The sequence below is a fragment of the Pelophylax lessonae genome (assembly GCF_965119305.1).
Source record: "Pelophylax lessonae genome assembly, chromosome: 6".
Lineage (NCBI taxonomy): Eukaryota > Metazoa > Chordata > Amphibia > Anura > Ranidae > Pelophylax > Pelophylax lessonae.
The window spans coordinates 94,838,486-94,860,103 of NC_138773.1; the positions used below are offsets into that span (position 1 = coordinate 94,838,486).

A 21,618-nucleotide genomic window follows, 5' to 3' on the forward strand; every position below is an offset into this window, starting at 1 on the left:
CGAGCACGCCAGTGATGCCATTATGGACCACGCTGCGGTTTGGTCCAGGCACGATCACCTGTAACCAGGTAAATGCTCCATGTGTGATTACATGTGGACAGATGCCGCCGCTATTGTCTTCCTATATTTTTTTTTTTTTTCAGGTATTGGTTTTAAATTTTTCCATAAGATACACAGAAAAGACAAAAGCACATGAGACCAAAGAACCCCGTCAAACACTCAGGGAAATAACCCGTCAATAACATAAAAATTAGAAGGTGACATCTACTATGTGGTAACATAGGATGTGGGTAAAATGGCCCACCTGGGTACAAGAAAAAGAAGGTAAAATACAAACAAAAAAGCTAAATCATCCATACTACCTTCAGCACACTTGCTCCCTTCTGTCATTCATTTTTACAGGCTTCCTGGCTGCAGCTGTTTGTGGACACTTGTGATTTCTGCCGCAGGAATCCACTGTCCATCCCCAATTGTCCATGTGAACATAGGCTTATGTCCGTTGTATGTAGAAATGCATTTTAATTACTTTTGTAGGAGTACCTTTGTGTGAAATCCCTGGTGTTCCTGCTAGTCCCTCTACTTTCCTATTAAAACCTGACCATGCTAAGCAGGAGAGCACAACTTGGTCAGTTCTCTAGCTGTGCCTGCTCTCCTCCAATGATTAGCCTTGTCCTGAAACACCTCCCCTGCACAGTTTTTCACTGGGAAGCTCCTCCCCCAGCTCCTATGCAGCTGAGAACAGAGGGAACGTGATCACTTATTAAAAAAGGGAAAAAACTGTATTGATAATGTTTTTTTACTACCTATACACAAATGTTTTGCCTTTCAACCTATTCAGTTCAAAACAGGCACGCTGTTTTAAACTAAATAGGTTTTTTTACAAGGTGTTCGCTTACAATCACTTTAAAGAGGTTGTAAACCCCCCCCCAAAATAAACCCTGTAAGACAAAGGCATAATAAGCTAATATGCATTGCATACTAGCTCATTATGAAATACTTACCTTAGAACGAAGCCCCCGCAGTGCCGCCCGCTCAGCGATGACACGGCCGACATGTTTGGCGGTCATGCTTCCTGGTTCGCGTCCTTCAGCCATCTGATTGGCCGGAGGTGCGATGACATCATGCGCACGAGAGCAGCCGTTCACGACACAGGGCTCTGAAGGAATGGAAAGGGTGGCCGTTCCTTTAGAGCAAATGCTCCAATGACGTCATTGGCTGCATTAAAAGTAAATATCTCCTAAACGGTGCAAGTTTAGGAGATATTTACATTACCTATAGGTAAGCCTTATCAAAGGCTTACCTATAGGTACAAGTTATAAGAGAGGGTTTACAACCTCTTTAACCACATAACGACTGCCCACCGCAGTTTTACAGTGGCAGGCAGCCGCTCCTTGGCAAAGCGACGTAGTACTATGTCGCTTGCTCAGGAGACTCTAGGGGGCGAGCGCGCGTCGCCGGCGGCGCGCCCCCACTCATTCCCTGGGGAGCCAGCGCGCGTGCCCGGCGGCTCCGATGGCCGCCGGCAGCAGAGGGAGAAAGACAGACGGCTGATGTAAACATAGCCGTCTGTCATTCTCACTGAAGTATTCACAGAGGCTATGTGATCCTGCTGTATAGGATCGCTGTGATTACTTCACAAGCCACGCTCCCTGACAGTTAGAATCACGCCCCTAGGGACACACTTAGTAGTAATGTCACTGGTACCCCCAAAAGTGTCAGAAATGTCAGTCGGGGGTCCGCTCTGTCCGCCGCAATGTCCCAGTCTCGCAAAAAAAAATAATCGCAGATCGCCGCCATTACTAGTTAAAAAAAAAAACAATAAAAATGACATTAATCTTTCCCGTAGTTAGTAAACGCAATAACTTTTGCGAAAACCAATCAAAATACACTTATTGCGATTTTTTTTTTCACCAAAAATATGTAGCTGAAAACAAATTGGCCTAAGTTGTTAAAACATTTTGATTTTTACATTTTTTTTTGAGAATTTCATATAAAAAAATGTGAAAAATATTGTTATTTTTTCAAAATTGTCGCTCTTTTTTTGTTTATAGCAAAAAATAAAAATCGCACAGGTGATCAAATACCATCAAAAGAAAGCTCTGTTTGTGGGAAAAAATGACATCAATTTTGTTTTGGGTACAGCGTTGCACGACCGCGCAGTTGTCTGTTAAATTACCGCAGTGCCGAATCGCAAAATAGGCCCTGGTCTTTGAGCAGCCAAATCCTCCAGGGATAAAGTGGTTAAGTATCTACCTGGAGTTTAGCTTTAAGTGACAATGCCTACTTGTTACACTAAAATCCTCTATTTATACAGTGCTATTTTTACAAAGTATATATGAAGTATATAAAGATCATCATTTCTGAGCTTACTGTTAGATTCAGCCCTGCAGAGTATTTTCCTCCATATAGACCCTGACTACAAACACGTTCAGTTGGTGCTGATTAGACAGACACCACTTAGCTGATGTACCCATATACTGAAGAGTGACAGCTGTTGTTTTTATCATCAGATGAAAATATACAGAGCAGGATGAAAAAAAGATCAACATATACTGTTCTGTTTTCATGATGAACAAACGTCGACTCATATCAGCAGCAGAATTTGCCTTTACCCGCTCCATACTTCTGTGATTTCTAAGCTTTTTTGATAACATAACATGTATAGAGCAGTGACGTTCCTTGACCCCACACACCTGATCAACTTAAATCAGTCGACAACCAGCATACTGATCATACATTTCCGATGCCCTGTTTTCCACACACGGCTGTTGTTCGAGTCTTGTAGCTCTAACTATGTAACCATAAGCACCTATTTACTACAGATCTTTGCTGTAGACAGAAGAGAGAAAGTTTTGTTTTAGGCCAGAAACTCCTTACTCAAGGCGAGAACTATGATCTCAACATGAATGCCATAATGCTGATGTGGTTTGGATCTTCTGACCAAGATTCTTTTTAAGGTTACAGAGGAGGGACCCAAATAAACATTGTTAATTAGCAATGCAGTGATTAGTAAATCTGAGGCACCTACCTTAATCTAGGTTCCGAGGAACTTCATTGAGGTCCGTGCGCTGTTTTGAGAAGACTGCAATCCTCTACTGTGCTGGGCTGAAATGAAGCAATTCAGTGTTATGATTTTACAGTCCTGAGGCTGTAACGGAAGTTGCGAGCAATTTGAGAAGTTCAGGTTACATTTTTAGCAGACGGCTTTTTTCCTTGCTACCATGTGACAAAAGTTCCAAGAAAAAAAAATGTGGCTTTCGTTACTGCCTGTGCACACGTACGGAATGCAAAACTTAAAATTTGACGGAAAGTGAAAGCGTTTTTCCTTTTTCGAAGAGTTATCTTAAAGAACAAGACCACCAAGTATTTTCTGGATTTGTTGCTGTTTGCATCCACATAACATTTCTCCAGTGAAGGCTGTAGAATAAAAGCTGAAACATGATTGGCTGTTAGCAGCAAGATCCTTTGTTCTTTCTTAAGCCTCGTACACACGCAACAATTGTTGGCCGTGAATTTTCGGCCAACGTCCGATCGACCGATTGTCGGCTTGTTAGTATGATGCTTCCGACAACCGACTGCGACTTTTCGGCCGAACAAAATCTGGTGTGCATGCTATAAAATTTTTGTTGGCCGTCAACAGAACGGCCGATTGTTCTTCAGTAAGTACAGATTTCGGCAGACAAAAATGTGATGAGCAAGACTGGGCATGCTCAGAGAAGAAAAAACACACGGAAAGTCAACCATCACATGACATCACTTCTGAAGTTGGTTTTTGTTGGCCAACAAAAGTCCAGTGCAAGTCTAGAGCACAGTTCAACCAACAAACAACACTGGACAAAAGACGGCCGATCGGTCGGCCAACAATCTGTGCGTGTGTACGAGGCTTTACTTCCAGTGTTCCTCAAATCAGCTTGGATGTTGTAGCACTGCTAATTTCAATTATTAAAGGTGAACTCCACACACAAAATCTGTCATTTAAATGTATACGACAATAGCTACAGCTTATATAAATACAATTTGTGTGCACAAAATGCATTTGCATACCCAGTAGTTACCTTTCAAATCTAGCAGAGACACAATCACTGTGCCGTACATAGCCTGCGCAGAAAGCAGGGCTGTGGATGGGGGGATCCAGCAGGCCCACCCATTGCAGGATGCCTGCAGAAAACTACAGGAGGGACGGGTACAAAACCAGTAGCCCTGTACAAGTAGAGAGAACAGCAGTTACCTGTCTTTAAATTCTGCACAAAGGCAAAGTTCCATGCTGGAATACTGAACAGATCTGCAAGAAATACACAAAGCTCACTACGATTCAAGTAAAAATACACATACCTCTTGTATTATAACAGTATGTGCTTATCTCAGAGTTCAGCTTTAAAGTGTTACTAATGCCTCATTGTTTTTATATTAAAATAACAAACATGTCTATACTTACCTGATCTATGCAATGGTTTTGCAAAGAGCAGCCCTGATCCTACTCTTCTGGGGTCCCGTTGGCGCACCAGGACTGTCCTCTTTGGCGATTGCCCCCACACGGAAAGCTGTTTTCCATGGCCTGCGTGTTTGCTCCCAAGTCCCAGACACAGACAGTGGAACTCAGCCCCCCCCGCTCCCGTGTCACAGCTTTTGATTGACAGCCACTGGCTCCCGCTGCTATTGTCTCTTTGTTATTGGTAGTCTGGCATATCAGAAACTTGATTCACATTCCTGGCACTCCATGTACTCCTTACTATCACTCACATAAAAAGGAAGATACACAATCTGGAATTATATCACAAAAAGCAGAAATTCTACCCGGGCTACACATGCAACAATCCTGCAGCCTCAGTGCTTTACATGAAGGCAGGGGCATAACCACAGATGATGGGACCCAGAGTAAAAATTTAAAGGTGCCACCCCATCACCCTCCATAGGCTTGGACATCTAAACTTCGAGTAATGAGCAAAGAGTAGCTTGGTGAAAGTGGCACCTACCATATGGTGGGACATTACCTTGCTGAACCTTCAGGAAACTATTTTGGAGAGGGAAAGTTGGAGGGAACTGTTCTTAAGACCAAAACTGCCATAGAGAGACTGACCTTGTAGGGAGGCAAAGAGAGACACTGCCCAGAAGAAAGAAGTTGGTTGTTTTGTTCCTCAATCAACTGGGTCAGGCTACATTTATCCAGTCATCTGAACTGTGATGTCAGTTTTTTAAAGGATCTTAAAAGTAAGGTCCAAGGCAAGACTGAAGTCAGTCCCAACCATACACATTTGGCTATGCTGGGCTTTTCCCTGTCTAGGATGCAGCTGGGCTGGAATTGTTGTAAATATGCCTTTGCAAGTAGGTCAGATAAAGGTAAATCTAGTAGATATTCTTGCCTTAGTAGGGTAGGTTTTTTGTAATGTATAGGTTTATTGGGCTACATAAGTATGTGTCATTGGTATCCTTAATTGTCCAGATAGTAGCTGCAATGACATACATTTCACCATGTAATAAAGAGGACATTGCAGGTGTGGAAAGTTGGCGTTGGTGATAAAATACATAGAAGAGAGTTGTAAATAATTTGGTTGTTCTATGGTGTTAGAGTTTAGATGTTGTTCTTATCAAGCTATCTACATTTAGTAGCCATAATATGCAGCTTGTGATGCATTGTTACCACAGTGCTGTAAGCAATCCAAACCATTTGTTTAACCACTTGCCGACCAGCGATGTACCTGTACGCCGCTGGACTTCAAGTGGTTATACTGGAATGATTCCTGCAGCTGCAGGCAACATCCCGGTATCGTTTTTTTTAGAGCTGGTGGTCAGCTTTCAGGTCAAAGCAATCCTAGCAGCTAACTAGTCACTGAGTTGCTTTTACAAGCAGCTGGAGGGGACATTACACCCCCCCCGCGCGCCTTCCATGGCTTTATTGGGATCTCCCATCCCACCAGGAGTTCAGATCGACCAGCTGGTGCTTCTGCCGGTTGATCAGAGAGCTTAACAAAGACCGGATTGGCTTTGTTCGGCTCTCGGCTATGATAACCAAGAAACAATGACTTGACATTACTTCTGGGTTACCCGGATGTCAACAGCGCTGTTTTTAAAAAGCATTAGAAAACACCGATCTTGGTGTGATCAAATGCTTTTAAGAGCAGAGGAGGGATTTGAGGTCCCCATATCTCTTTATAAAGAGTACCTGTAACATGCCTATTGCATTGCATGTTTACATTCCTTGTGACAGCAATAAAAGTGATAAAATACATTTTTTTTTTAAAGCGACAGTGTAAAAATAAAAATAAATAATAAAAAAAAAGTGCCCCCATCCCCCTCATGCTCGCATGCAAAGAGGAACGCATGTGTCCGTCACGCACGCAAACAGTGATCGTCTCACATGTGATACATCATCGCGAGCGTCAGATCATTGGCAGTAATTCCAGCACTAGACTTCCCATGTATATCTAAAGTGGTAACCTGTGAAGGCTTTTAAAGCGTTGCCTATGGATAGTAAAATTTATGTCGTTTGTCGCTTTTGCATAGGCGCTCGCAGTTTTAAAGTGTGATATTGTTTTGTATCTATTAACTCAGCTTAACATCATCTGTTTTATTTTACCAGAAAATTGGGTTATGTATTGTGTTTTTTTGCATTATAAATTAAAAAAAGTTAAAAAAAAAAAAAATTGCGTTTAAAAAATCACTGTGTGAAATAAAAATTGCAAAACCTACCATTTTATTCTCTAGGGCCTCTGCTTTAAAAAAAAAAAAAATGGTGGTTCTTACTACTTTTCTAGCAAAAAATACATATTTTTACATGTAAACAAAAGTGTCAGAAGAAGGCGTGTAATTAGGTAGTAAGAATAACGCTGCAGTGAGCCTAAGGAAAGTTGCATACTATACTTTGCCATTCCTGTAATAAAGAATTTTGCTGATGACCACATCATCGCTTGTATTGAGTTAACACTTCTTTACTGCAATTTTCAGCATACACATGTTTGCAGATTCAACAATACACTTATCCCAAATGGTATTCCGATACTTGCCAAGAGATTAAAGCAGAACTAAACCCACTGGTTTGTTTTCCAAAAGAAAGCTTTAGGCCCTTTTCACACGGAGCAGATCCGATCGACGGACTTCGCTAGCTCAGCGGGGATCGCTCTGTTGATCCCCGCTGAGCAGGTGGATGACCGGTCCGTCTCTGCTCACTGTGCAGAGACAGACCTGTCAGAGTCCCGCTCTCCTCTATGGGGAGATCGGATGAAAACAAACGTCATGTATGTATTCATTCGATCCAACCTGCTGGACGGATGGTGAACGTATCGCCATCCGTCTGTTTTAAGCAGATCTTGTCAGGTCGGATGGCAGACGGGTGTCAGCGGACACATCTCCACTGACATCCGCATCTCCATAGAGGAGAATAGGTGGCCCGATCAGGTCTGCCTGAATAACGGACAGGTGGACCTGATCAGTCCAATCGTGTGAAAGGGGCCTAAGTTAGAAATGATCAATAAATATTATTACATCCTCAATCAAACATACCAATGTTTTCATTTACATTCTGTCTACCACTGCATGTGCAGTGTATGCTGCATTAAAAATTCATATAAATAAAGGTAGGTATTAAAGAAAAAGTAAACTCCCCTTATTTGTTTGTACTATAGACTTACGTATAGGTACTGTATCTTCTGAACTTGCACCATTTAGGAGACATTTACTGTATACTGCACCAATTACGTCATCGGCGCATGCGCTCTGAAGGAATGGCCACTCATACCGTTTCTTCAGGGCCTGTTCTGTGACCAGTGGCTCCCACGCGCATTGTGGCTCTGCCAATCACAGCGCTGGAGCCCGTGAACTCGGAAGAAACACTGGGGAAGATGTCAGCTGGGTTAGCTGCATGCGGGTGCCGCTGCAGGGCTTCTTTCTAGGGCAGGGGTCAGGAACCTATGGCTCGCGAGCCAGGAGTGGCTCTTTTGATGGCTGCATCTGGCTCGCAGACAAATAGGGTCTCCTGCTATGAGTATATCATTATTAGCCCCGAGTCGAGTCCATGCCTGAGCGCTGCGGCCACACTGGTTGCTAGTATGCCGCTTGGCGTCTAGCAACAAGTGATGTCATGTGACCTCATCGTCATCACGTGACAGCGGGAGAGCGAGGGCAATGGTCAAATTCCTCCTCCGCTCCTAAATTTACTCCACCCACCAACGGCCACCTCCCTCTTCTGCAGGCGGCAGCGCGGGCTCAGCATAGAGCCGAGGGAGGTCCTGAAGCGACAGGTCAGTCAGCCAGACTCGTCAGTGTAAATATTGTGCGTTCTGTGCTTCCCTTGTCTCAAGTAATTGCAAATACTCTTTCAGAAAGAGTATTTGGAATTACTAAGTTGAGACAGGGAAGCACAGAAAGCAAAAAACTATAGGCTAGCCTGCACCTTCTTTTTTAATCTTTTATTCACAGTTTACAGAGACTCCCAATACCCTCACTGAAGAAGTGCTGCAGGCCTGCAGCCATATATACAGTGGAATTTTTTAATAACATTTCCCCAGACATTGAAATTTTGGCACATATGGGCTACACATCCACTTTCTGTTTGCGCTAAGGTTATTTCTCCTTTCAATTGTCGTGCCCTGCAAATCGCACTAGTGTGAACAGGGGAAGTCAACTTTAATATTTCAGCTCCTTTAACCACTTCAGCCCTGGAAGGTTTTACCCCCTTAATGACCAGGCTATTTTTTGCAATTCGTTACTGCGTTACTTACTTAAATAAAGGTTCCGACCCCTGAAATATAGTGTATGACTCTCACGGAATTACATTTGAAAATATGTGGTGTTCGTGGCTCTCTCAGCCAAAAAGGTTCCTGACCCCTGTTCTAGGGTAAGTGTTTCATAATGAGCTAGTATGTGATGCATACTAGCTCATTATGTCTTTGTGTTGTAGGTTCTTTTTTTTTTTTTTTCATCACAGAGGTTTACAACCTCTTTAAAGCAGAACAAAACTTTTCTATCTGCTGAGGAAGGCACCATCCTTGAATGATAGAAGAGTTTAGTTCCGCTTTAAGACCTACCCTTATTTATATGAATTTTCTATTTTAGAAGATTTAGAATGGAATGTGACAGTTGGTGGTGTTACCCTGATAAAGAGAGGTTAATTGGTTTCTGTTTAATTTTTTGTTTTTCTTTTTACTTAGTGATATTTGTATTCAGCAAAGAGTGCTTGGCTATTGGAAAGAAGACTTTTTCACAATGACACAGTGTTCCTTCAAACCTTTCATGGTTCACTAATGGCAGTGTTAGAACAATGTACCAAGTTAGCTACTGATTAATGCAGAAAGATTTTCGACTAACCTAAAGTGATTGTAAAGTCTCGTTTTTTTTTTCCTATAAAAACATGGTAATCTTACCTGCTCTGTTGCAGTGGTTTTGCACAGAGCAGCCCAGATCCCCCTCTTCTTGGCTCCCTTTTCTGTGCTCCTGGCCCCTCCCTCTTGTTAAGTGCCCCCACAGCAAGCAGCTTGCCATGGGGGCACCTGAGCCGAGTCACAGCTCCCTGTGTCCATTCAGACTTGGATCCCCAACCCAGCCCTGCCCCCTTTCTCCCCTGATTGGCTAGATGACTTTGACAGCAGTGGGAGCAAATGGCGCCGCTGCTGTGTCTCAGCCAATCAGGAAGGAGAATCTCAGTCTGCTGAGACACTCGTGGACATCGCTGGAAAGAGAGGGACCTCGGGTAAGTGTTAGGGATGCTGAAGGAGCTTCTGCACACAGAAGGCTTTTGCCTTTACAACTCCTTTAAGTTAAAGATTTTAGGATAACGTGAATCCTTTCTATAAAATCGGGGACCTAACTTAAACTGAACGCTTGCATCTTTATTAGCTTACGTTAGTCAATGATACTTCTGCATTGTATGCCCAGAGTTCTGCGCCTTATCATTAAACCTATCAGGAAATTTAGGTTTGTTTGTTTCTGTTGTATTCATGCTACCTATATAAATGCATATCACTTTGGTGTAGAATGTCACTTATTATGCAACTTCTTTGTATGTCTCAGCTCTGTACTATAATATCATACCTTATTTTGTGTATGTTTCATTTTTGATATGTATTTAATGGTTTATATAATAAACATATTTTCTCTTTCGTTCATTGACGGACACAGCTCCATGTCTTCTTTGACCCTTGGGTTATGCTGCTCTCCATAGCAAGAGGGCTAGATGGAAAAAAAATTGACAACGCCCCCCCCCCCCCCCCTATGCTATCACAGGGAGTAATTGTCCTGGTTCCAGTGTTGGAACATTTTCAGGGATTTTATTCAAATCTATTTACTGTTCCCAGGAAGAAAGGCAAGGTCCGTCGGATCTTGGATCTCAAGGACCTGAGTCACTTTTCAGAAATTTCAGATGGTGTCCATTCGCACGGTGGTGGCATCCCTTCATCAAGGAGATTTTTTGGCCTCTCTCGATATCAAGGACGCTTACCTTCATATCCCATTATATGTAAGGCTTCAGCGTTTTCTTCGTGGCCGTGGGAGAGAAACATTATCAATTCGGGGTGTTACCCTTTGGTCTTGCCTCAGCTCTTCCGATGTTCACAAAAGTGTTGGCCCCGGTGTTAGCCTTGCTCAGGCAGAGGAGGCTCGCGAGCAGAGTCTCCGTCTGTCTTAAAAGACGATCTGGACATCACTGTGCGAACTCTGCAAGAGTTCAGTTGGACGCTGAATTTTCAGAAATCAGCTCTGATTCTGTCCACCACCATGGACTACCTGGGCCTGACTTTGGATTCAGTCTCAGCCAGGGTGTTTCTTGCGCAGGTAAAACTGTTGAAGTTGCAGCATGCGATCCGGCTCCTGTTGTCCAACCATTGGTCGTCTCTCAGGACTTGCATGCAAGTGCTCGGTTTGATGGTCTCTACCTTCGAGGCAATTCCATTTGCTCAGTTCCATACCAGGCCTTTACAAAAGGTGATTCTTGCCAAATTGGAAAATAATCCTTAATCCCTGGACAATCTGATCCTGTTGAGCGGGGATGCGAGGTAAACCTTACTTTGGCTGCTCCGTTCCCTGTCGCTTCAACAATGGAAGTCCTTTCTCCCACTGTACTGGACAGTGGTTACCACGGACACCAGCCTGTCTGGGTGGGGAGAGGTCTTCAGCACGGATACGGCTCAAGGGGTTTGGACTCGGGAGGAGTCCGGTCTGCTGGAGATTCCTAGCAGCCAGCGAGGTAGCCAGTATTCTAAGGTGGGCAGAACAATATGTTCCAGCCCTCTCTGCTGTGCACATTCCAGGGGTGGAAAATTGGCAAGCGGACTACTTCAGTCGGCAGGCCCTGAGTCCGGGCGAATTGTCTCTTCACCCGGAAGTATTTCAACAACTGTGTCTCCGGTGGGGGACTCCGGATGTGGACCTGTTGGCCTCTCTTCTCAACCGGAAGGTTCAGAGGTTTGTGGCAAGATCTCAGGATCCTTTGGCCGATGCTCTGGTGACCCCTTGGGGTCAGTATCGTCTGATTTACACTTTTCCTCCACTTCAGCTATTGTGCCGAGGCTTCTGCGCAAAATCGAGGCAGAAGGGATTCCAGTTATTCTGGTGGCTCCAGACTGGCCTCGCCGATCTTGGTACGCAGGCCTTGTGAGTCTGGTAGCCAATGTTCCTTGGAGACTCCCTCTCAGAGAAGATCTTTTGTCTCAAAGGGCCGATCTTCCATCCTGCTTTACGGTCGCTGACTTTAATTGCCTGGTTATTGAAAGCCAGGTACTGAAGGATAGAGGGTTGTCAGATTTGGGGATTCCTACACTGTTAAAACATAGAAAATTTACTTCCGGGAATATTTATCATAGAGTTTGGTGGGTGTACATTTCTTGGTGTGAGTGTCGGGGGGTTTCTCCTCGTTCATTTTCGGTGTCCCTTCTGCTGGAGTTTCTGCAACAAGGTATAGATAAAGTTTCACTCTGGGCACCATCAAGGGGCAGATTTCTGCCTTGGCAATTTTTATTCCAATGGCTGTTAGCTACAAATTCTTTGGTCCATACTTTTGTCCAGGGGGTTCGCCACTTGGCTCCTCCGGTATGGTCTCTGGTACTTCAGTGGGATCTCAATTTGGTACTGTCGGTTCTTCAAAGGCCGCCTTTTAAAAGTATTCATGAAATTCCTTTGTTCACTCTGTCACCGAAGGTAGCCTTTTTGGTGGCTATGACCTCTGCATGCAGGGTGTCAGGACTGGCTGCGTTATCCTGTTGGTCACCTTACCTGGTGGTTCAGAAGGACAAACTGGTACGAAATCCTTGTCGGTCATTCCTTCCTAAGGTCGTCTCGGGTTTCCACTTGAATGAAGACATTGTGTTGCCTTCCTTGTGTCCTTAGCAGACACATCGTAAAGAAATAGCTTTGCATTCCCTGGATGTAGTTAGGGCAATCAGGTGTACCTGGCGGTGACTGAGTCGATTCGAAAATCGTATTATTTGTTTTTCCTTACGAATGGATCTCGTAAGGGGCAGGCCGCATCTGTGGTCACATGATCGTCTGTGCATACATTCAGCAAATTTTACAAGGTGGATGTACTCGCATCTGCGAATGCGGAGTTCGGCCGCAAAGTTTTTCAGGCTGCTGCTGCAGAGGTTCCTGCCTCTTGAGGGTGTATTCTTTCGGGTTGATGAGCTCCAGTTGTTCCTGGTTGAGTTCCTGGTTACCTGGTTGGCTATGTTTAGCCCTTTTTCGGAATCATGTGCATTGCTGTGGTTTTCCCACCCCTCATGTTGACACTGCTTTGGGACATCCCGAGGGTCAAAGAAGATATGGAGCTGTTTCCACGAATGAACGAAAGAGAAAACTGGATTTTTGTCTTACCGTAAAATCATTTTCTCTGATGTTGATTGATGGGCACAGCACCCACCCTTTCTGTTGGGTTATGTATTCTTCTGACACAGCTTGTTACAAACTGAAGTCCTATAGCAGGAAATGGGAGGCTTTTCTCCTATGGCTGCCCTAGGGGCGTAGTCAAATTTGTTTCCACCTAGTCCCACTCCTATGGAGAGCACCATAACCCAAGCATCAAAGAAGATATGGAGCTGTGTCCATCAATGAACATCAGAGAAAAGGATTTTGGGGTAAGACAAAAATCCATTTTTGCCTGAAAAAAAATAAAATAAACTACATTAACCAATGGCTAACTGCCACTAAGCATCTTCAGGTTTCTTGTGACTTTAAATATTTATTTGTGACCAAGCCGAGGCCAGTCACTTCACTGGGTAAATGTAAGGGTTTACACTGACGGCTACAGCACGGTCATCCAGTTCTGTATGGGCGCTCGAGCAGCACGCTCTGTGATTGCTGTGTCCTTAGGACACAGCTGATCACAGATCAGAGTAAAGGGCCACTTACAGAGGGCCTTTACCATGTAATCAGCTGTGTCCAATAACAGCTGATCATGATGTAAACACAAGCCGGTTATCGGCATTCCTTCACAACCAGGTTGTATGAAAGGGAAATCTACACTGATAATCAGGGCAATAATTATCAGTAATGAACTGGAACAGGTGCATCTGAGCTACTACCTCCTGTGTAATGTCTGGTGAGCATCAAGAACACCGCACTCCTGGGAAGTCTCTGCAAACCTCCACGTATAATACATGTAAAAAGGGAGAAAGGCTGGTGCCATGGAAGTCAGCCAAAACATTGTTTTATTATTGCAGGCAAATAACAGTAAAGAAAAACAAACGCATTTCGGCCATCTGGCTTTAATCATGGTTGCCATGATTAAGGCCTGATGGCCAAATTGCATTGGCTTTTTTTGACTGTTATTCACCTGCAATAATAAAACAATGTTTTAGCTGTCTTCCATTGCACCAGCCTCTCTCTCTTTTTGCATGAATGATTATTAGTGTCCTGATTATCAGTGCAGTCCCAAAAGTGCCCACCAGTGCTGCCAATCAGTGTGGCCTACCAGTGCCCATCAGTGCCGCCAATCAGTGCCACCTCATCAGTGGCCATTAGTGCAGCCTATCACTGCACATCAGTAAAGGAGAATAATTACCTGTTTGAAAATTTTTATAACGAGCTATGAAATTTTTTTTTTTTTCAAAATTTTCGGTCTTCTTTCATTTATGTAGCAAAAAAAATAAAAAGCCCGGTGGTGATTAAATACCACCATAAGAAAGCGCTATTTGTGTGAAAAAATGATAATTGTACAGCATTGGATGACGCGCAATTATCATTCAAAGTGTGACAGTGCTGAAAGGTGAAAATTAGCCTGGGCAGGAATGGAATAAAAGTGCTCAGTAGGCCAGTGATTAAGTTAGCCAATAAAGGGCACCAATTAATCCCCAAACATTCTGCATGGTTCTATAATGGAAAGGAACAGCGAACACCAATCCATGCCAAATGTGGTTGCACATAAAATCAGCATAGTGGTCCAAATCTCTTAAAATTAATTTCCTGTACTCCCCTGCACAGCAGGGCTGGCAATCATAGCGCTATTACTTTACACAGTGCTGTCCAACCCACACTGAACATACAAGGGAGAACACAAAGATACCATGCTGCTGCTCCATCACTCTTCAGTAACTGGGTCCAGGGCCAGTCTAAAATTTTTAACTGTTTGAAGTAAAGTGGTTGTAAACATTTTTTTTTTTGTAATAAAATAACAAACACGCCTATACCTACCTGTTGTGTGCAATGGTTTTGCACAGAGCAGCCCAGATTCCCCTTCTGGGGTCCCCTGCCTGTGCTTCAGGCTCTGGGGAATGCATTAAGGTAAGAAAACCTTAAGGGTTTACAACCACTTTAATTACAAATCTGTTGTTTGGGAAGACGTCTCACATTTACGTATTCCAAGTGTGTATTCAGCTGTTTATCAGCTTTAATAATGTTGCTTGGTATTAGGATTTGTAGGATATGCTTGTGTTATGGAAAAATCAAATATGGTGGAGTTGCCATTTTGTTTACTTCTTACATATGTTTTTGGTAGTATTTTACATACTACGTGACATGTTAATAAAGCAGCAAATGATAAGTTTGCTCTTCATTTGTGATTTTTGCTGTCATTTAACCGCTTGCCGACCGCCGCACGACTATTTACTGCGGCAGTCAGCCCCCTACAGGCAAAACGAAGTAGGGCTACCGCGATCGCCTACGAGCCTCTAGGGGGCAAGCGCGCCGCCGGAGGCGCGCTCCCGCTTGTTCACTAACATCCCCGCTTTAGTGACCGGCGTCTCCGATGTCCGCCGGTCACTCGCTGGAGAAGGAGAAAGGCAGGCGGCTAATGTAAACAAAGCCGCCTGTCATTCTCCCTGGTGTAACTGCAGAGATCATACGATCCTGCTATGTAGGATCGTATGTCTCTGTGGTTACATAACAAGCCACGCCCCCCACAGAATCACGCCCCTAGGGATACATTTAACCCACTGATCACCAATAAAGTTAACCCCTTCCCTGCCAGTGTAATTTTTACAGTAACAGTGCATATTTATAGCACTGATTACTGTAGTAATGTCACTGGTACCCCCAAAAGTGTCAAAAATGTCAGTCAAGGGTCCGATCTGTCCGCCGCAACGTCGCAGTTCCGCAAAAAAAATTGCAGTTCGCCGCCATTACTAGTAAAAAAAACCCAATAAAAATGACATAAATCTTTCCCGTAGTTAGTAGACGCAATAACTTTTGCGCAAACCAATCAAAATACGCTTATTGGGATTTTTTTTAACCAAACATATGTAGCAGAAAACAAATTGGCCTAAAATGTTAAAAAATTTTGATTTTTTTAATTTTTTTTTTGGGGAATTTCATTAAAAAAAAAAATGTGAAAAATATTATTTTTTCAAAATTGTTGCTCTTTTTTTGTTTATAGCGCAAAAAGTAAAATTTGCACAGGTGATCAAATACCATCAAAAAAAAAGCTCGGTTTGTGGGAAAAAAAGGATGTCAATTTCATTTGGGTACAGTGCCGCACAACCGCGCAATTGTCTGTTAAAGTCACGCAGTGCCGAATCGCAAAATAGGCCCTGGTCTTCGAGCAGGAAAATCCTCCGGGGCTTAAGTGGTTAAAAAGAGAAGAATAACCAAAGCTTATTTGGTCATATTTTTATGTGGGTCTCAGCTATCAGCTGATGGAGCAGAGCCACACCGCTATGAAAGGATCCTGATAATATTGTCGGGATCTACCCTGCTGCCTGACTGACAGCTGGCTCCACCTTTCAGCACATTGCTTAAAGCCAGAGCCAGCTGTATTTAAAAAACCTAGGTGAGGTTTAATGACAGTGATTGGACAAGATGTTAGTTTTTTTTTTTTTGGTGGGATCTTTGCAGATTGCAAAACTGGCAACATACCATACAGTCTTTAGATACAACTTTAAAAAAGCGCCACTTATTTTGGCAGAAAAAAGGCTTATACGGTGCATTTTTGAATAGGCGTTCAGGAGCATTTAGTGTTGTTTTTTTTCTACCAGAAAACTCCTCTCAAAAATGCAAACCAGAAGAGTTTTCTTTCTGCCACAAAACGCTGAGCTTAAAATAGGCCTCTAAACATCCCAATATGCATATGATAACATTGAGCTGCTTCTACAGGCAAAACACAAAACTCTTGTAGAAGCAGCGTTTTTAGATATTTTTAGGTTCTAGAATTCAACCTGAACTAGATTGCACAGTTAGACTTTCATATGTCGCCAATATTGGTCTTCATACATAAATAGTGTAATGTTCTTGTGACCAATCCTTCAGTACCACAGTAAAATAAAATGTAAACTATAGCATGTGTATGTGTAAGATCTGGATTCCATCCTGCTTTGGGAACATTTATGTTTGTGTATGTTGTAGAATCCTCTTTGATATTGGAGCTGCCACAGGTGGGTGACATGTATGCCCCTAGCAGTGAAGGACACTGTAATGTAAATTCGGTAAGCTGAGAAGTCTTTATTGATCTCAGGTGTTAGATAATGTGCCTTTATACTAAAGTCCGGTATGAAGATAAATGTTTGTCCTTTTCCCCTTTATATTGGCATAATCCAGTCAGAATGTAATTAAAGTATAACATTGGACAAAATAAAAAAGATACAGCCTGTAGCTAGCATTAAAGCGATATTAAAGTCTCTTTTTTTTTTCTTTTAAATATCAAACATGTTATACTTACCTGCTCTGTTTTTGCATAGAGCAGCCCAGATGCTCCTACAGTCAGGTCTTACTCCGGTCCTCCTTGCCCCTCCCTCCTGCCAGGTGCCTCTGGAGCAAGTTGCTTCCAACCCACGGCTCTGTGTCCATTCACACACTGAGCCGCCCCCTCCATCTCCTGATTGGCTCACTAGCTGTGATTGACAGCAGCGGAAGCCAATGTCTTAGGTCTGGACGCTGCAGGCCAGCCAAGTTCCTCTATCCCAAGCGTGCACTGTCATTTTGGAACAGGAAGGCTCCATCCCCAAACTGTTCCCAAAAAGTTGGGAGCATAAAATTGTTCAAAATGCCTTGGTATGCTGACGCCTTAAGAGTTCCCATTATTCGAATGAAGGGGCTAAGCTCAACTCCTGAAAAACAACCCCACACTATAATCCGCCAAATTATTTGGACTAGTGCGCAAAGCAAGGCCCATAAAGACATGGATGAGCGAGTTTGGGGTGGAGGAACTTGAGTGGCAGGGCTCGAGTCCTGCGGGAACTGTACTTATTCTACAGCAGGAACACAGTTCCCGTTCCCCCCCCCCCCCCGAGCCCCGACACGATCCCAGTGCCACCTCCTGCTCTGGGATGGTGGGTCAGTAAGCCCAGATTGCGGGTTCCTTACCCGCCATCCCCGAGCATCACTGTAAATTGAACCGACGCTACAGGAAGCAGAGCCGATGTTTCCTGTTTAGCCCCGCCTCCTGTCACAGACGCAGTGATATCAAATGTACTTCGCCTCTGCCTGTGACAGGCACAGGAAACATCGGCTCTGTAGATGAGAGGGAGGTAAGAGAGAGAGAAGGAGAGACATGAGAGAGAGACGGAGAGAGAGAGATGAGGGAAGGAGAGAGATGAGAAAGAGAGAGGAAGAAAGAGAGGTAGGAAGAGAGAAAGAGAGATAAGAAAGAAACAGAGAGATGGAAATAGAGCGATATAAAGAGACAGATGGAAAGAGAGAGAGGAATGGGGGAGAAAAAAAAGAACAAGTGAAAGAGAGAAGAAAGAAAGAGAGAGGGGCGAGAAATAGAGAGGGAGAAAGAGGGATGAAATAAAAAGAGACCGAGGAGAAAGAGAGAGAAAGGAAGCAACGGGGACTAAAAGAGATATATATGCCTTTGGTCCCTTTCTCACGGGCTTTCTGACCCGGTCCGCCTGTCAGTTTTTCTGGCGGACTGGATCGGACGCTCCATGTAGCCCTATGGAGCAGCAGATGTCAGCAGAGACATCCCTGCTGACACCCGCTGCTATCCAATCCAATCTTGTCTGTGAAATCCGGAGGATTTGGAGGATCGGAACGGATAAGATCGGATGAAAACGGACAGGCGGACAGGCGACAGAAATAATCCGATCTTCAATAGAGGAGAGTGGGCATCTGACAGCTCAGTCTCTGCACACAGAGTGGAGAGCGGAGCTGTCACCCGCCTGCTCAGCAGGGATCAGCGGATCGATCCCTGCTGAGCAAAATGGACTCCGTCGGGCGCACCGCCCGTGTGAAAGAACCCTTAGTGCTACTGAGCAAAATCTATATAAATATAAATCAAGTCTATTTTGCAAAGAAATATGTGACAGATCTAGGGTTTTAATGATGTTGTGTCCAACTGATATAAATCACGCCCGTACTGCAAATTTGCAACTCAATGTATATGTAACCCACCATAGTACCCGCCAGCAGTACCCACCAGCAGTACCTGCCAGCAGTAGCCACCACCAGTACCCGCCAGCAGTGCCAGCCAGCGGTACCAGTCAGCAGTAGCCACCAGCACTGCCCACCTGCAGTAGCCACCACCAGTACCCACAGCAGTACCAGCTAGCAGTACCCATCAGTAGTACCAGCCAGCAGTACCCACCAGCAGTACCAGCTCTGGAGGACAGCCAGTTAGCAGCCACCAGCCAAACCTGCCTGGGGGACAGCAGCAGCTTGTGATACCTGCAGGAACCCAATTCAATCCACTTAAAAAAACAGAAGGGGATCCGTCCCCTTCTGTCTGGGCAAATCAGATTGGAGGGCCCATAGAGTAGAGCGGGCTGTGTCAGTGTCTGCTCTGCATATGCTGACACGGACCTGTCACCTGATCTGCCCGCTCTGCTCATTGTGGCCCGCGACCGGTTACCAAGTCGCTAAAGTGGCCCTCGCTCCTCAAGAGGTATACATGTATATATACACGAACACACGCTTTTTTTTATTTTTGAGGTTAGGGGTGATAATCTTGGGTGAGTTCCCACACTTTTTTCCCCAGGACTTGACCCCTGTTGACTGGCCTGCAGAGTCCAGACCTAAACCCGATAGAACACCTTTGGGATGAATGAGAGTGGAGACCTTCTCGTCAAACAACAGTGCCTGACGTCACAAATGCGCTTCTGAAAGAATGGTCCCATAGACACACTCCTAAACCTTGTGGACAGCCTTCCCAGAAGAGTTGAAGCTGTGATAGCTGCAAATGTGGACTAACTCAATATTGAACCCTATGGACTAAGAATGGGATTAAGTTCATGTGGGTGTAAAGGCAGGTATCCCAATACTTTTGGTAATATAGTGTGTATGTGTATATATATATATATATATTCAAAGAAAGCTAATCTTTACTTTTTGATTTCATTATAGCTTAATTTTCAATCTTTCACAAGCACTGCCCAAATAACGCTCTACATTATTGTTATTAAAGGGCTCTTTTGGTGGTATTCTGACCCGACTCAATATAACCATTTTTTTTTTTTTTTTTTACATAAATGTAGGCAAGAGATACTGTTTATATGTTATAATAAAACACAATACACCCGGGCTTGTAATATCTTAAAACACGCAAGCATAAGCAGTTAGCGAAGCTTTCCCGGTATAAACCAATAGCAACAATAAAATATAAATGCAGTGCTTTTTCTTTAAGCATAAGTGAAGTCCCATATCTGTATGAGATGAAAAGTTCACCAATAAGGATTCAGTGGGTGCAGTTCCACACAGAAAAGTGCTATAGAATGTCCACCACCAGTAGCAGAAGTACACACTGACCATTACTCTGTATGGTGGACCACTTAGCCAATGGGTGAGGAGTTTGTTGGAGCTTGGTCACGTGACGTTGCCATGTATACAGTGGTGTATTTAGGTTTTGTGCTGCCCTAGGCCTGACTAAACTTGTGCACCCCCTAATTTAAATATGACCCACCCCTTCCTGCCATGGCCACACCCCTTCCTGTTTAAGACCCCCCCTGTCATCTGCAAACCACACCTCCACAAATGCCAGTGCTAAGTGATAAAAGTGACTTCCAGTGGTGGAAGTGCTCATATTCACCTGCTAAAATACATACTGGCAGCAGTGCGGCCGCTTTATGGGGGCATTAGACCGATTTGTCTCCTAGGCCCTGCCACCTAGCCCAGTCCGGCCCATAAGACTGGCGCTACACTAAAAGTGTAGCACAAGCGGTGGGGACTCTTTTCGTGCAGGAGCCAGGAGGAGGCTGTTTTTTTTTCATGCGAGGTGGCTTTTTTGTCACCCCCCCCATAAAAGTGCCCCCCTAGGCCTGGGCCTTGTTGGCCTAGGCTAAGATACAGAATTGCACGTATAGTAGTCAGTCATTTTATTGGTTGGAAACATTCCCATTGATGTATGGATTTACATGCAATTTTATATACTCTGTGAGTACTTTGAGTGGTAGTTTTTAATAAATGTTGTTATTATTACTGCGCAATGAAGTGTCTTCTTGCCTATCCCTATATCCTGCATGATCCGAGGCCATGTCTTTTGTGGAGTGTGCCATAGCCTGTGGAATATAGATACCAGGAGGTCTTGTGGATATAGAAAGATGGAGTTAATTGTAACTAAGCGTTTTTGACTGCTTTTGGCTATATCCTCCACCATATAGGGTGAGTTTGTGTGTACTGCTGCTACTGGTGGTGGACATCCTATAGCACCTTTCTGTGTGGAATTGCACCCACTGAATCCTTATCCTTGAACTTTACATCTCCTACAGATATGGATGTCATTTATGCTTAATGCAAAAGCGTTGCATTTATATTTTATCGTTTGTTATGTTTTTAAGTTAGGGCTAAAATTCCAATCCCAGCTCTCTTCTTATTTCACAGTTCTGCTGTGTTTTTAAGAGAAACCATTGAGAACTGGGGTGTAGCGCCAGTAAGTCACCCCAATCTGACCTTGAACAATTAGGAAGAACTTTTTCACTTTGTATTTGTGGTTATCTTATATAATCAGCCTTTAAAGAACAGATGTACAAGTTGTGTTTCGTAACTTTTTTTGGTGAGTCCCACTTAGCTTTAACTTCCATTTTATGTTTTCTTTTCTTTCAATGGGCAGAATATATGAACATGTGTGGACAAAATAACAGAATCCCCACATGAAAAAATATGGCTGAAATGTGCTAGGATGGTGGTACTGTCGGCTGTCTCCTGCCTGTCATACTTTGATTAAAAAATTCAAATGAGTTGGGCAGAGACGTACATCCAGGTGTCGGCTACGGCTATCAGAATACAGTAGCCGCAGGGGGAGATTCCTCATCTGCATTTTAGCATGGATGGGTA

General features: G+C 43.9%; 2 protein-coding genes across 2 annotated transcripts in view; one reads left to right on the forward strand and one right to left on the reverse strand.

The window, feature by feature from the left end:
* LOC309558809 (uncharacterized protein) overlaps positions 1-3,237 on the reverse strand; it is a 38,082-nt gene extending 34,845 nt beyond the window's left edge. Inside the window, exon 1 of the mRNA XM_082261873.1 lies at positions 3,029-3,237. The gene's annotated coding sequence lies outside the window, so the exon portion shown is untranslated. The remainder of the gene's footprint in view (positions 1-3,028) is intronic.
* The window catches only part of CHLSN (cholesin), a 693,214-nt gene that overhangs the window by 314,236 nt on the left and 357,360 nt on the right, over positions 1-21,618 (forward strand). The window lies entirely within an intron of this gene.